The following is a 12,654-nucleotide window of genomic DNA, read 5'->3' on the forward strand; positions in this document are numbered from 1 at the left end:
AGTGTTCATCAGTCAGGATGTAGTTTAATAAACTGTGATATAGTCACTAAATGAAATACCATGCAACTATTAAAAAAGGAATATTGACTATCTCTATACATAACCATTTTGTCTCACTTTCTGGTTATTTATCCTGGGAGAACAATTCTAGGTCCTATTTCTCTTTCATGGCTAGAATCAGAAATCCAAGTAACTATTTTTTAATGAAACATGTTATATTCCAATTGAATTTTATAATATAAACACATACCCACACGTGTGTGTCTCAATTTCTTAATAAAATGGCAACATAATATATATAATTTTCTACCCCTGTATTTTTAGGTATTGGACAACAGGTAGTGCATGACAGGAAACCCTGAAAAAAGGTAAAATGACCGTTCTGTCAGGAGCAGTTACTGGATAGTGGTGTAGGGAAGGAGAGCAGCAACAGAGGCCAGGTGCCTTTGCTTGAGGATAAAAAGATTGGAATTTGGAGAGACTTGGGTGGTTAGAATGTGAAGGACAGAGCAGTCAAGAGGAGGAAGCTATGGGGGACTGCACAGAGTTCCAGAAATCTGCATACAAGGTCCTTTGAGTCTTTGACTGAAAACCGTCTGCACATGTACGGGCTAAAACCTTCTAAGGCCAGGCAAGAACAACTTCTGAGGAAAAATAGCATGAACAGTTCCAAGAACTCACACAAAGCTGGTAATTACTTGGGTTCCCTCCAGCCAGAATGGAGAGAACTCATTGAATACATGGAGCATATGCAGAGATTCTAGAAAAGCCACAACTTAGAAGTGAGCTAGATTATCCCTAGGGTGAAGGCCATTTAGGCCTGCCTTAAAAACAAGCTTAGAAACAAGGAAGTTTGCCCATAAATAACTGCTTGCCAAAAAAAAAACAAAACCCAAACTGATACCTTTTGAAGAAGTATATCAAAAGTATAGCATTCAATAAAGTAAAACTCACAATATCTGGCATCTTGTCAAAACGTAAGAAAGGAGAATAAAAGTGCTCTTACCAAGGAGAAAAATCAGTTGTAAAAATAGATCCAGAAATGACAGAGATGATGCCTAACAGATAAAGACATTAAAATAGTTATTATGCATGTGCAAAAATGTTCAAACTTGCAAAAGAACACACGAACATAATGAGGAGAAAAATGAAAGATATAACAAAGAACCAAATGGAATTTCTTGATGTGAAAATGTAGTATTTAAAATTAAAATTTAATTGATTACCAGCCAATAAAACACTACAGAGGAAAATATCAGTGAACTTGAAGTAATAGAAACAGAATATATCTGAAATGAACCACAGAGAAAACAGACTGGGAAAAGAACTAGCAGATCCTAGTGAACTGTGGAATAATATTAAGTGGTCTAAAATACTTGTACTTTGAGTCTCAGAAAGGTTAACAAAAAGATTGTTCTGGTGAAAGCTTCAAATTTACTTTGCCCTGTTTTCTGAATTACAAGTTTTTTTTCTTTTCAAAAGACAAACACCCCTATGAAGTTTATATCATGTTATATATTATTATTTTACTTTAACAGTATGCTTCATATAAATCCAAATGATCATTTGGATCAAATGATCAACTATTGATCATTTGCAGTCCTCCTACTTATTACAAATTTGTGTATGGTTGGGGGTGGAGAGAACCTGCAGTGTGGTTTTCCTCTATTACAAATTTTCTCTGCTGTGCCCTCTATAAATGCGCCTTTGCTGTGCTGTTAGGGTGGAGAAAAGGTTTTCAGAATTTTTTTTTGTCTTTTTAAGAGGTAAATTGTTGTTTTCTATTTACGTGAACATTTAGTCAGACTTGCAAGAAAATATTATTATTGACTTTCCCCAAAAGTTTTTTGCATACTTTAAATGAATATTAATTTTTAGTTGGGCTCTCCATCATTCATCAACCATTTCTCTGCTCATTTAGTATCTCTCCTATGTGCCTGTTATGTTTAGATTGGTTTAATAGTATGATATGGATTCCTCTAAAAATGAGGCATTTGATCACTACCATTAATAAAATAGCCTCTCATTACTATTGGCTCTGACTCATTCTAAGAAATGAATCATACTCAAGAAAAGATAAATGAGCTAACTGAAAGAAAGAAACAGCCCAATCGCATTATGTAACATATTTCCAATAGCATTTTACTTTTTGTATTTAATAATTATTTATCAAATATTATCAAATGCTTATGTAGCTTTAATCAAAATTACTAATCATAATACTAGTATTACTAGTAATAATAATGAGTGATAACTCACCCTAGAAAAAATTCCTAAAGCCATATAGTTATAGAAAAATGTTTGTATATGTGTAAGTATCTGATGGTGATGTATGATAAAGAAATTAATAAAATAATTCCAAACATAAATATATATTACAATAGAACAAGATTCAAAGAAGAATAGTAGAATGGAGTTCAAGGAGAAAAGGACATGATAAATTTTCTAACAGTTAAAGATGACCTTGTTCATGCATTTAAAAAAAATTGAACATAGTGATCGGCAACCTCTCTCACAATGATCTGTGCCTCCTAGTATTTATGCCCTGTGTAATCCCATCCCCCGAAGGGTGGGCCTGGCCTCATGACTTGCTTCTAACAAAGAGCATACACACAGCAAAAGCGATGGGATGCAGCTTCTAAGACTAAGTTGCAAAAACACTGTGAAATCTGTCATGCGCATCCTCCCTTGTTCTCACTCGCCCTCTACTTCTCCTCCCTCTCCTGTTCCTTGTCCCTCTCTCTCTCTCCCCCAAACGCAAATGAATCCTGCCAACATGTATGTAAGTGAACTTGGAAGTGAATTATTCTTCGTCAGGTTTTCAGATGAGACTGACCTGTTGACTGCAGTCTTGTGAGAGATCTTGAGTAAGCTGACCCAGAAAAGCTACGAGAAAATAAATGGTTGTTTTGAGCTGTTAAGTGGACAATTTGTTACAAAGTGCTGGATAAGTAATGCAATAATTGTGAATGTCAGATGCCTATTATTTTTAGAATCTACTGGATACATTTAAGATTGATAAAATATTTTTATTTTTAAAATGACATGTTTCAGTAAGCTTGAAATTACATCATTTGCCACTCTTTGAGCTTGTGAGAAAACTTTTTAGAGGGCAACTAAAAATGTGTGTGGGTTTAATGATTTTTCTAAATTACTTTGGGGAGTGCATGAGTAAAAGTTAGCAATGTCCTAACAGTACTGGGAAACTCTCATTTCTTAGTGATAGTGAAAAGAGGTTAAGGGTAAGAATTAAGAGTGAGATGGGAACTAGATGGTTAAATTTCCTGCCTTAAAGAAGTAAAGTTAACACTTAAGCCAAGCTAGAAAGTGCAACTAAAATAATAACCTGCACCAATTGAGAGCTTACAGTTACACATGTCCCCTCATTTAGCCATCACAACAACCCTCCGAGGGAGTGGTTATCACCATGGAGATTTGAGGGGGGACCAATTCATCATCCCCCATGTTGTTCTGTGCAGTTGAGCCTACAGAAGAGGCACCCATTTATCTAGCCATTTATCCATTGGAGCCAAGATCCATTTATGGGATAATTCCATCCATTTATCCCACTTATCCAATGGATAACCAAGGGCCCATAAGTATATGTGCTGAAAACCTGCCTATGAGCTGAAAGTGGACAAATAGCTGTCATCACACAAGTAAAACTCGGGAGGCTTGGGGTCAGTGCTATGTCTCTGATTTTGAAAGACTATGTTCTTAACAGCTCTGTCTTTTCAGAAGACGAGGAAAATGATCAAATGCATTTTCTGCTATGTTCAAATTATCTCAATCATGCATAGATTTTTGTCTCTATACATAGAAGCTCAAAAATATATATCCTAGATCACAATGTATACATTTGAAAGCATGTATAAATGTATCTATTTTCTAGCTATTGACTATACCCCAATAAACTGAAGAAAAGTCACAATAAGGTGTGCGTGACAGACAACGACTATACACCTTAACCCTCTTGGCTCTGCAGCATCTTAGAGTTCAACCTATTTAATACTTATAAATCTTTTTGATTTTTTTTCTTCCATGAGCCCCAGTAATGCCATTATTTCATAAACTGTTAATCAGAAGTTAATATCAACATCACAGAATGAGTGTAACCACATTGCATTCATATAATTTCAGTCTAAAAACAAAGCAAACTAGAATTCTATCTAGGCTGGCCTCTGCTGCAGAATTATAAATGTACAATTCCTGTCTGGCTTTGCAATATTTAGATTAGTTTATCTAATTCTGTTATAATCTTCAGGTCCTACCTAGAAATGATTGATCTAGTTAAAACTTGTCTGTTTTATATACGAAGAAACAAAAATCTAGGGAAAGTATAGAATATAGAAGTAAAGGGACAATTGAGATAAAAACTCAGTCCTATAGCCTTTGCATAGGACAAAAACTTTGTCCTATAGCCTTATTGCTTTTAAAAAAGGACTCCTCAAGTAATCAATTCAAAAGCTCACAGGGAATAAATTTCAAGCAATGGAATTTCACGCAGCCCTTAACTTGCCTTTCATGGACACCCCTAACAAACCTGGACTCCACTTGGAAAGTAAGCCGTTGAGAAGGGTGCAAAAGGAGGTAATGGAGGGATAGAATATAAGAAATATTTCATGTCTCCTATTTTTAATTTTCCAATTGAACTCAAGATATTAAACATTTATGGAAAGTTTACTGTATATTGTGTATTCTTTAAGTACCTGGTGACACAATCAAATTAAATCCAGTTTTTACTTCAAGGTGCCCAAATCCAGTATAGGAACGTGGTTGATGTATTTACACATGTAATTATTTTTATTCTAGAAAACTTCACCAGTGGAATGAAATATTTTACAATGCTAGAGTCATGTACTGCTAGGTAAGGAGTGGCCAATATCTCAGAGCCCCTTAGAATTTTTTTCTGTGGTCAGGGTCACCATAAACAATTTACCCAGCTGGAACCAGCCTTCTGTCCTTCACAGAGACTACACTATTTTTAGCTTAGTTTGAATAAATCCTCCTGAACCCCTCTTTGCCAAGGTTCCAGCTGCTTTGTGTTCACTCACTTCGATATTATATTAACCTCTCTTTAGCATTACAAAAAAAACCTCCAGCATTTTTTTAGTTTACCCTTTGTAGTACTACAAAAAATAAAGTGAGAGTTTAGACATGTGAATACCTATGTCAGGTCCTTGGGATATATCAGTGAACATAACAGGCAAAGAAAGATTCCTGGTTCAATGGAACATATAATATATTCCAGTTACTATGCAAAATAGTAACTGGAATAGATATACATTTTTTTCTCATATAAAGTGTAGATGTAGTCAGTCCAGGACTCCACTGGTGGCTCCATTGTCACCAAAGATCTTGACTCCTTTGCCATTTCTTCTTTCTCAGCCTTATCTCATAGCCTCCATCCTCTGGGGCACCTCCTGATCAGAAAATGTCTGTTGTAGTCCAGCCAACATGTCCAGATTCCAGGCAGCAGGAAGAAGGAGAGTGTAGGCAAAGGGCATGCCAGCATGCTAGTCAGCTCTTTTAAAATAGCTTTCCTAGAAGCCTCACCCAACTATGTCTCCTTAGAGAAGGCATATCTGCCAGGGAGGCTGGAAACTAGCTTTAAACCTGGGCACATACATGCAACCCAAATTTAGGAGTTTTGTTACTAGGGAAGAAAGGAAGAATGGATACTGGACAGGCAACAGTCTTTGTCACACACAGCTCTCCTAATCTTACATGTTGTATGTGTGTGTGTGCGTGTGTATCTATTGATAGATGATAGACCGACAGACAGATGTCTAAGAAGAAATTTTAGAGCATCCCATGGGGGAATCACCATATACATGTAGTACTTTTGGGGTCATTGTACGTGCTCTTTTAAAAATCATATCCATAAATTCTAGGTATTAGACTTCTACACACCTTTAAAAGTTTAGAGTGCTGATTACCCCATCTAGTCAGTTAGTGTTTAAGGAGTGTGGGTTATGCGCTGTCACTCATTTCCTTTAGTGAAATCCCCTATTCTTGGTTTTCAAAATAATCTGCAAGTTTCTTAATGTATTTATAATCTGAATAAAAAATACCTCCACTGAACTCTTACATAAGACAGAGGTGGGAAAAAAGCCTCCTCTGAGAGGTTCTGCTTTTGCTTCAGGAAAGATGGTGTGTGTCCCTGAATTCTTGGCCCCTTAGAGCTACTGCAGGCAGTGAGAGTGCAGTCAGCATCTCCCTTCCCCTCCTCCTTACCTCATCCCGTAGCACCAGGAAGAGAACTGTGCCTCTAAAGCACTGGGCACTGGGACTAAATTCAGTTGGGGCTCAGTCACTAAGGAGCTGACTTCCATCCTTTTGGCCTGAGTTTCCTAATTTGTAAAATGAAGGTGATTAAGTTCAATTAGTGTCACAGCAGTTCATTTAACTGCTAGAATAATCACTAATTTCTTGAAAGATTTCTGAATTCATACTGTCTATATCCTTTTATTTTCATCTTAGAAACAATTTTGATGGAAGACAGGCCTATGTATCAACAAAAGCCGTAAGAGCACTTACTTCAGTTGTCCTAAGAGAGAGCACATTCACATAACTTTTATTACAGTATACTGTTATAATTGTTCTATTCTATTATTAGTTATTATTGTTAACCTCTTACTGTGCCTAATTTATAGATTATACTTTATCGTGGTTATGTACATATAGGGAAAAACCAATATATAGCGTTTTGTACTATCCACACTTTCAGGCATTGGCGGGGGATCTTGGAACATAACCCCAGTAGATAAGGGAGTCTACTGTACACACATTTGAAAATATAAATAGTAGCATTTTATAAGTACTATTCTGCACTTTGCTTTTTTTCAGTAAAACAATATACTTCTTTCTGAGGAGGGGGATGGAAAAATTAAGGGTCTGGAGTGAGAAGAAGACTACTTCTCACTGTACAGTCTTTGAACAATTTTTAACCATGTGCACATATTGATTTTTCAATTATAAAACATACATAAAAGATAGCTTCTGCATATTTTTATTACAAGGGGGAACCCCAGGAAATGGAATTTATTTATAAAAAACTGTATATTGCCCTGGCTGGTATGGCTCAGTGGATTGAGCATGGGCCTTCAAACCAAAGGGTCACCAGTTCGATTCCCAGTCAGGGCACATGCCTGGGTTGCAGGCCAGGTCCCCATTTAGGGGCACACAAGAGGCAACCACACATTGGTGTTTCTCTCCCTCTCTTTTTCCTTCCCTTCTCCTCTCTCTAAAAATAAATAAATAAAATCTTAAATAAAAAACTGTATTTATTCTCATGTGTTTAAACTTCAGTCACCTTCAAAGTACTCTCCATTTGATGCAATACATCTATCAAGACTTTTTCCCCACTGCTCAAAAGAGTTTTTAAACTTGTCAATTTTAATGTCCTTTAGTGCTTCTGTTGTTCTTTGTATCACCTCTTCCATATCAGCAAAACATTTCCTTTTGAGGACATTTTTCATCCAGGGATATAAAAAAAATGTCACTGGGGCAAGATCAGGTGAATAGGAAGGGGGGAACATGGGGGTCATGCTGTTTCCATCATGAAATGGGCAAACTCGTTGAAAGAGTCTTTGAAACAAGTTCACTGAAGCCCAACACAGCCTCTCACAACAATGCCAGGTAGTACACTGATACAGATGGGTTCCTAGAAAAATCATGGATCGGGAGAGGCCTGTACTATGACAGGCCCACCTTCCAGAAGATAATTTCCAGGTTTTGGGGGTTCCCCCTTGTATTTGGACAAAGATCTTAAAAACAAGTGGTAAGATTTTGAAGAAAGCTCTTCAAGGTCATTTTACTTCTCTATGAATTTTGTGGCATCATTAACTTCCTACTTCTTAAAGAACATGATTTTTAGCAACATTTACTTCTTGAATTAAGCTTTGGATTGTGATGCTACCCCAAATCAACTCACCACTAAAAGGAAATGTTATTCTGTCGTCCATGAAATATAGATTCCAAGATTTGTCATAAAGTGTGGCTACCACCTGGTGGTCTTAATTTGAATAAAAATAATCTTCGATTATAACAACTGGCCTTTATAACAAGGTTGAGGTCATGGTGTTAAGAGAAAAAAAGGACGGGGGCCTGGAGCGGCTCCTGGAACACTGCAGGCTGAGTCCAGGGCTCGCCCTGAGACCAGCGTTGGCCAACCCCACCCGGGGAATCAGCGAGGTCCTAAAAGGCTTGGAGGAGGCAGCTTTCACTGTGAGTACAAAAGTGATGGGCAGAGGGCACAGATCCATGTTCTGGAAGGCAGAGAGGTGACGATCTTCCGCAGGAATCAGGAAGGCAATACCGGAAAGTGCTCTGACATCGCCAGCCACATCCCCAAGATAAAACTCCGTTCAGTCACATCTTTCATCCGGCACAGGGAAGCCGTGGTCTGGGACCGGGAAAAGAAGCAGATCCAGCCATTCCAAGTGCTCACCACCCGCAAACACAAGGAGGTGGACGCAGCGCAGGTCCAGGTGCAGGTGTGTTTGTACGCCTTTGATCTCATCTACCTCCACGGAGAGTCCTGGGTACTGAGCCCCTTTCCGGATGCAGGCAGCTGCTCCAGGGCTTCACGGAGCCGGACGGCGAGTTTGTCTTCTCCCCCTCCCTGGACACCAAGCACATGGACCAGTTCGCCAGCATGGCACAACTGGCTCAAGCTGAAGAAGGACTATGTGGACAGCGTGGGTGACCCCTAGATCTCCTGGTGATTGATGCCTACCTGGGCCGGGAAGCCGGCTGGCCACTATGGGGGCTTCCCGCTGGCTTCCTATGGCCAACAAAGAGTGAGGAGCTCCAGGCCATATGCAAGCTTGGAGTTGGCTTCATCCTCCCAGCCCTGGGGCTTCCCACCCCACGTCTGGGCAGGTCGAGTGAGAGGTCAAGGCCACCGATCTCTCCCTCTTCCCCAGCTACCCCACTGCCCTGGGCCTGGTGGACAGGGAGAAGGGGATTTCCCTCCGCTTCTCTCCGTTTACTCGTGTTGGTGAAGACTAGAAACCGTGGGAGACAACCACCGGTGCCCAGATGGCCTGTCTGTATGAGCAGCAAAGTCAGATTCAGAAGCAGGAGGGCGCAGACTTAGACTCCAACCTGGAGGACTTCCACTAGGCTTTGCCGGCGTGTGCAGGGGACCCAGCAACATCGCCCCAGTTGTTAAGGTCACCTCATACCACTTGGTGTGTGTGTGAGGAGGTGGTTTAAGCCGGGGATTTAGTTAGTCATTTATTGTTAATAAATAATTATTGAATGCCAGAGAGAGAGACAGAGAGACTGGGGGAGAGAGAGAGAGAGAGAGAGGGGAGATACAAAGGATCAGAAGCTATCATACTTATTTCGAGCAGGAGAAAATGGAGTGTCAAAACGGTAAAGCAATGGCCCCAAAACACAAAGCAGAGCCTCCTGATATTCAGTCCGCTGCTTTCCCTACTTTTTAAAAAAAGCCATATTCATTAACTGGTAAGTATTTCATTCACTACATTTGTCACAAAAGGGATATAACTTCTTTAACCCCCAAAAGAGGGAAAATAGGAAAAAGTTACAATTCTTACACACTTTATTAGACTTACACTCTTTTCAATTTGGAAGTTAATTTTTAGAGATAAGGTGGAATTTCTGAAAGTGTTTCATCCTGAGGGAGAATTTGAAAGAGGACTGAATTGGCTGGTGGGATAAGAAGGTAAAGAAAGACATTTCCTGCGTAGGGGGCAGCTTTAAGAACACCCAGAAAAGTCTGTGGGTGTGGGGAACAAAAGGATCTTTCAGAAGCAATCTGTAGGCAATCCATGTTAGTGGGGTGCCAGAGGGAGATTTCACTTTCTTTTTTAGCTTCTTGAAAGTTTTCTCTCTGAAGATTAGTGGAGAATAAAACTAAGTTCTAAAACCTTTCAATTTACTTAAGAACATCAATTGTCACTAAGGTTTGCTTTTAATGCATCGTTCTTTTTTATTTTTAAATTATCACAATTTTTTGGAGCAGATTTAAAGTTCACAGCCATACTGAGGGGAAGGTACCGAGATGTCCACATAGTGCCTGCATCCACACAGGTGTGATCTTCCTCATCATCAACGTGCTCACCCCCCTACCCCAGAATGGCACATTTGGAGGAAAGAGCGAAGATAGGGACTACATAAAATGGAGTTACTTTAACTAAATTGCCAATATTATTAACACTATATATGTTGAAGCATGAGGAAAAGCGCCATTCTTGTTCTAACCAGTCTGGGAACAAACTTTAAAAAAACTTCCCAATTCTGTATCAATGCCTGGATATACATCTAAACGTCCACGTAACCCAATTACCCACCAAAGGACTCATGCAACCAGGCCGCCTGATTACCCACAAAGGAGTCACATATACATCCTTCTGACATCCATTATCCAGACCACAAGGATGTGACCAGACCTCCTGGCACCCATCTTCTGGACCATCGGGCACCCACCTCACTTGTAATCGTCCAGGACCAATTCTAGGACTAAGAATGCAGGACCGATAATTCTCAACAATGTACTTTTTGCTATAAATTTTTTTCACTTTTCTTTCTCCTTTGGAACATTTCTGTGTGTTTTGCCTGTGTTTTCACTTTGCAAATTCTAAGGCCCTTGAATAAATAGCATGTATTTTTACACAGCCTCCAGACTCTTTTTGAGTTCATTTGATAATTTGTTATAATTGTTGAATCTACATTGATATGCCATAATCACCCAAAGTCCATAGTTTATGTTAGGGCTCACTTTTGGTGTTACACGTTCTATGAGTTTGGACCAATGTATAATGACGTGTATCCAACATTATGGTATTATACAGAATATTTCACTGTCCTAAAAATCCTCTGTGCTCTGCCTAGATGTCTCTCCCAACAATTGCACTCCCTGAACTCCCAACCCCTGGCAACCATGGATCTTTTTACTATGACAATAATTTTGCTTTTTCCAGAATGTCATGTGGCTGGAATCACATGGTATGTAGCTTTTTCATATTGGCTTCTTTGCTTATCATATGCATTTAAGTTTGCATGTCTTTTCATGGCTTGATAACTCATTTTGGGGGGTGAAGTGTGTGCTGTTTTTTATTGTGTTTTCAATGGAGAAACACATCATCTCTTTACAAAATAGCTCTAGAAAAATACAGGTAGTGCAGATACTATAAAACAAAGCAAACTTCAGTCCTGAGACACTACATACATCACGCAAAAGCAACAGTCTGATCTCCAGGTTATGAAAACTAGAATTAAAAAGTCACTACATAGAAAAAGTCCAAGTTTACAGCTTGGCAAAACTTGAGTGCAGTTACATGAAATGTTTAATAAACTGAGTTTTCCCCCTAATGTGTAAACAAAATGACAAGACTGAATCTGTGCCTGGCAATTTCAATCTAACTCTGAAGCACAAAACATAGACACCCTGTAGACATCACCTGTTAGTATGACCATTTTTTTTATAACTTGTTGCTTTTTGGTACTGAATAATATTCCATCATCTGGATATACCTTAGTTTATCTGTTCACCTCTGAAGGACATCTTGATTGCTTCCAAGTTTTGGCAATTATGAATAAAGCTGCTATAAACATCCATGTACAGACTTTCTGTGGAAATAAGTTTTCAACTTCTGTGGGTAAATACCAAGACAGGCGATTGCTGGATTATACGGTAAGAGGATATTTACTTGTGTAAGAAACCACCAAACTGTCTTTCAAAGTGGCTGTTCCCTTTTGTATTCCCATCTGCAATTTAGGAGAGTTTCTGCTGCTCTGCATCCTTGTCAGCATTTGGTGTTGTCAGTGTTCTGGCTTTTGGCCATTCTTGTAGGTGTGTAGTGGTACCCAGTTCTCTTAACCATTCTTAAGTCATTTGAGTTCCAGATCCTTCACTGTTCTTGCCCTTCTCAGGAAGCCAGCCCTATTTTACAAAGAAATTGAGGCTCAAAGAGGTAAATTATTTGTTTGAAATTATGCAGTCAGCAACATCAGAGCTAAAATTTGTATCCATCATTATTTGCAATAAAGTGTTTGCCAAGGTAGCAACTCCTTTTTTACAGTGAATCATGCTGTTCAATAAAACATCAAGGAGCCCAGGGGCTATGAGAAGCATGCTAGACAACTTCAAAGATTTCCGTATCTTTCAAATGAAAGCATGGCTGCCTTTTTGACCAAAAGGATTCAACAACTTTGAAGGAAATCATCATTGTTTCTCTCTCTTACTTAATAAAAATAATAGCTTTTGAAGAATATGCTAGCTTATGCTAAGAATATGCTATTTTCCAAAGCTAAGAAATCCAAGGCAGGTAATGAGCAGACTAGATCTCCAGTGTCTGATACTCATATTTAAGATGATCATACACATTCCCTTTATACTTGGTAAATTGTTTCTGTACCAAAACTTCTTTTCCTTAAAAATATATAAATACCATAAATAGTTCTGGGAAATAGCCTGGTACGGTCCTGCATACCTGTCTGAGACAGTAAAAGGTATATAGTAATGTAGGTTTGTGTTTATTGTAAATGGTTAAGATTTATGAATTGCCGAGTCAACTTACCAAGACTGCTGGAAATGAGCGATCCTGATTTGACTGTGACTCCTCCCAGAGGTCAATGCTAGGTCACCCTATTCTGAGTCTTTATGCCGCTTAGTCATGA

The 12,654-nt window shown here is 38.8% G+C and overlaps 1 pseudogene; it reads left to right on the plus strand.

Annotated features, from left to right (window-relative positions):
- Positions 1-8,079: 8,079 nt before the first annotated feature.
- Positions 8,080-9,129, plus strand: LOC112297262 (DNA ligase 1 pseudogene; annotated as a pseudogene).
- The last annotated feature ends 3,525 nt before the right edge of the window (positions 9,130-12,654 follow it).

Source organism: Desmodus rotundus, chromosome 11 (genome assembly GCF_022682495.2).
Source record: "Desmodus rotundus isolate HL8 chromosome 11, HLdesRot8A.1, whole genome shotgun sequence".
NCBI lineage: Eukaryota > Metazoa > Chordata > Mammalia > Chiroptera > Phyllostomidae > Desmodus > Desmodus rotundus.